General features: G+C 36.5%; 1 pseudogene; it reads left to right on the plus strand.

Moving 5' to 3' along the window:
* The first annotated feature begins 857 nt into the window (after positions 1-857).
* Positions 858-2770, plus strand: LOC149408081 (coumaroyl-CoA:anthocyanidin 3-O-glucoside-6''-O-coumaroyltransferase 1 pseudogene; annotated as a pseudogene).
* The last annotated feature ends 1967 nt before the right edge of the window (positions 2771-4737 follow it).

Genomic DNA, 4737 nt, shown 5'->3' on the forward strand with positions numbered 1-4737 from the left:
GACAACAATCCGACTCGTTGCTGAAACTGAATAGAAATTTATTGGCCGCTGCTTGAGAAATAACAACGCGACCCTTACGATTTCAGAGCGAGGTGAAGAGGTCCTTGAAGAAGTTTAGCCGTACTGGTTTAGTCGTGAAAAGATTCCCTAAGAGGCTGAACCGGACCTCATCCAACCCCTTCTGTATCCAAGCGTCGTCTAGATCGACAATCTCATCCTCGCCTGAGAGAGTAACCCCTTGAAGTTTTCCGATCATATCATCCATTCTTGAAGGGAAGGGAAGACAAAAAAGCACTCACACAGAAGGTAGGAGAAAAAACTCTCGAAGAAAAGAGAAAAAATAATAGAAAATGCTTTTAAGAATATTTTCCCATGCATAAGTTTACACTTGGAATCTGTAAAAGGGTAACTTATAGATTTATTGACATTAAGTATGCCACATCAATGTTATTAGTAATTAAATACGTGCGTGCAGAAATAATTTTGTTAAAGTGAAATTGCAAAAGTCGTGTTCTGTTGAGATTTCTAACGACTTTATGATGTAAAAACATTACCTTCATGCATTGCTCCAGATTTCGAACCTTAGTTGTTTGATGTAAAAAATCCAAAGCTTAAGAGTTCAAAAATAGGAATCTGTATATCTAGAAACATATTCTAGAGAAATCTGATTCATAAATTTGTAATAGATAAGTCCATGGCCTATGATAAAGATAAGTTTAAAGTTATGGGGAAAAAAAAAATCTCAAGTCAATTAAAGCATTGGATTGGAAATAAATGACAAAATCGTTTCAGTGGCTATGTGACGTTATATAAGTACCAGGTGATATCCTTGGTATTTGAATGAGATTATTATAAGTATGGCCAAGGTGGTGGAGCAGTGCCATGTGTCTCCGCCAGCAGGATCGGTCCCAGAAACTTGTCTCCCTCTGACGTTCTTCGACGTGCCATGGCTTCTCATCCACCCCACAAAACGAGTGTACTTGTATCCACTCTCTCAAAGTCACGACCACTCTTTCCTCATTCCATCCCTCAAACACTCTCTCTCCCTCGCCCTCCGCCACTTCTTCCCCTTTGCCGGAAACCTCATCACCCCTCCGCCGCCGGAGATGCCTTGCATCCACTTCTCCGACGGAGACTCTGTCTCTTTCACCGTGGCTAAGTCCGCCGGAGACTTTGACTCGCTCTTCTCTAACCATCCCAGGCACGTTCCGGAGCTACACTCGCTTGTCCCGAATTTCCCCCCCGCGCGTGTGGACGGCGACACACGTGTGTCCCCCCTTATGGCTTTGCAAGTACGTCTTCATAGTTGAACATATATTATCACCGAGGGCTGAGGTTATTTAAGTCTAAGGTGGGCCAATGCCCCTCTGAAATTTTAAAAATAATTTTTTTTTATCATATGATATTTTATATTTTTAGCGCAAAATTATATAATTTTTTCATATTTTTCATTCTTTTATATTTTATTTTTCTTACACGTACTTTATAAATTTACAACTTTTACCCCAAAACTTTATATTTTTAGCCAAAAATTATATAATTGTTTTCAAATTTACCCCACATGAATATTTTTTCTTAAACACCCTTTAGAGAGTTTAGAAAAAAAATAATAATCAAATTTCCCCCTTGTCTAAAAATTGTAGCTACGCACTGATCGTTATCTTGGTAATCGTTTTGCATATATTTCAGGTAACGATATTCCCCAATAAGGGAATTAGTATCGGGGTCAGATTTAGACACGTGGCATCCGATGGAAGGTCGTGGAACCACTTCATGAGATATTGGGCTTGGATTTGCAAGTTTAGCGATGTTCCAGCGGCGGAAGCACCAATCCCAGTTCCTTCCCACGATAGGTCAGCCATCAAGGACCCCAATGGGCTGGGCATGGAGCTATTAAAGGATTGGTGGACCTTGTCCTCATCGCATATAGAAAATGAAGGCCCGACCAATGACTCACTCCGCCATTTATCCCGAATCACATTGGTTATGGGCCGAGCCCAAATTGAGATGTTAAAAGGCTGGATCGTGGGAAGAATTCAACACACCAACGAGGAGGAATGCGTTGTAATTTCCTCGTTCGTCTCTGTTTGCGCTTTGATGTGGGTTTGTCTGATCAAATCAAATGAAAACGACAAGAAAAGAAACGATAACGACGACAAATCCTGTTCATTTCTCTTCGTCGCTGACTGTCGAGGCCGGCTCGAGTTTGCAGTGCCAACGACGTACTTCGGAAACTGCTTGTCGTTGTGCTTCGTGGAGCTGAAGTTAAACGAACTTCTCGGGGAAAACGCGATAGTCTTAGCAGCGAAAGCCATAGCGAAGAGAATCTCGGAATTGGGGAAGAGTGGAGGATATTTGAGGGACGCTGAGAATCGGATCTCCCTGTGGAAACATATGGCCGAGTCAGGTCAACGCATCGTCAGCGTAGCGGGATCGGCAAAGCTCAAAAGTTATGACACTGATTTTGGGTTCGGGAGGCCGATACGGAACGAGATGTTGCAAACGGACGGTTCAGATGGGTTTTCCGTGGTTGAGAATAGGAACGACGAGATTGGTGGCATTGAGGTTGGTTTTGCCATGGGCAAGGAAAATATGAGCACTTTCACTGCCGTATTGGAACATAGCTTGAAAGTTGATTTTGAGTGAAGTTTTTGTTTTTGTTTGTTTGTTTTTTTTTTCTGGGTCATTGCATTATTGCATGATGTCCTTTAAGGTATACAACAATTAGATTTTTTTTTTTTTTTTTTTTGCATTAATTTATTATTAATAATAATATATTTGAGTAAATTAATTAATTGCAGACTTGGTGGGTTATTTTTTTTAATAAAATAAAACTTTGACTAAAATCTTAAAAGTAGCTAAAAGAATGGGTTATTTAGAACAAATTCTTGATATTTTCTAAATTCAATGCTCAAGACCGCACTACGATAAAAACGATAGACCTGAAATAAAAAGAGAACTAGACACAATTACCTCATTTAAAGCATTTATGTTAATTCCAAAATTGTTTGTAAATGAATGTCTTTTCTTTCATGTAAAATAAATGTTAGGTATTATCGGAATAAAAAATATAAAAGAACCCTATTATTCTAAAATTAATGGTGAAATTAGGTAAGTAGTCCAATAACTCACACTCTTTTTAAAAAGTAGTTAAAGTTTCATATTATTAAGAAATAGTCATCCGGGTCCGTAGTAAATATTAATTTTGTTAATTAGTTAACTACGAACCTGGTGTACTATTTTTTTTTATAATAAAATTAAATTTTGGCTAAAATTTTGAAATGAGCTAGAGGAATAACTAGTTGAAATAAATTTTTGAAAATAAATAGGTATTTTTGCAAATATGAAGAGGTTGTTGATACCGTATCATTGAGTGTTACTAACAGTTAGTCTTAGCAAAGTATTCGGATAGAAAAACACATCATATAAAGTTTCGATGACAATTCATATACTTACAATAAATATATGTACTTATTAGTTTGCAAAATCGGCATGATGTGTATATATTATCTCAGTTAATCCAAACTAATAAGTACATATAATTTGTGGACAAGTAAAGCCTAAGAAATATGATTTAAGTATTTCCAACCTTCAATTCAATCACAGATGTCCGGAAAACATTCAAAGTTGAAGTGTATTAAATAATTAAAACTTGCGTTTTAAAGGCGAAAGAGCGATAACATGGTTTATCAAAACGACAGTTCGAGTATATAGGTGTGGAGAGGTTGACACGCAAGTTTTGGTATCTCGAAACGCAATTAACTGTCTACGAGAAGCAGTGACGGATCCAGGATTTCAATCAAGGGGGGGCAAATTTGAGAAATATTTTTTAGGAGGGGCATTATTGAAAAAAAACTTACAAATTTGGGTCAAAAACATAATTATTAATAAAATTTAGGGGTAAAATTATAAAAAATATAAAAATTTGGGGTTAAAAAAATAATTTTCAAAAATTGAAGGGGGGCATTGGCCCACCCTGGCCCCCACCTAGATCCGTCACTGACGAGAAGTATCATATATCAAGTATTACAAAATAAAATAAAATTCATTTTTTATTAAGTCATACATTATTCTCATGCCTAGATGAGTCATCATGCGAGATAAAAAAAAAGTACAAATAGTATTATCATAGTTGCCATATGGGTACTATATATATAAACGTCTCTATTGTACTGTAAATTCAGATTAAAGTATAAAACTACATAAGAATTCGGTTAATTGTTAAATAATATTGATGTGAACTACTAGACAGTAAATATTTAACGTAAATCGTTACCCACTACACGTAATGGACGACTAGATTGATTGGTTCACGTTTTCTCGACAATGTCGACAATGCATTATTATTTTTTTTTTTTTGCATGAATTCCTTCTAATTTTTTCTTCATCTCATGGAATATATAGTATAATAATCCCAATGTCAAATTAACTTTGTCATCGGCTAATCATAGACTACTGTAACATCGGCTAAAAATAGAGCAAATATCGTAGATCCCGTGGTAAATTGTTGGGACACTGACTTCTCCATACTAAATTTACATATCGCTAAAGAAGCTAGCTACCTTGTTTTCGTCCTACCATTGACATGTAAACAGCTACTTTAGCACAACTCTTTTTTTGTTGATTATAATAATCCCAAGGTCGGTTGAACTTTGGTGTCGACCAATCATACACATACTGTACATCAACTAAAAAATAGAGCACATGTCATCAACCGTGTGCCAAAATCGTTGAAAA

Source organism: Urtica dioica, chromosome 1 (genome assembly GCF_054948205.1).
Source record: "Urtica dioica subsp. dioica isolate 48M chromosome 1, U.dioica_male_clone48M_v1_H2, whole genome shotgun sequence".
NCBI lineage: Eukaryota > Viridiplantae > Streptophyta > Magnoliopsida > Rosales > Urticaceae > Urtica > Urtica dioica.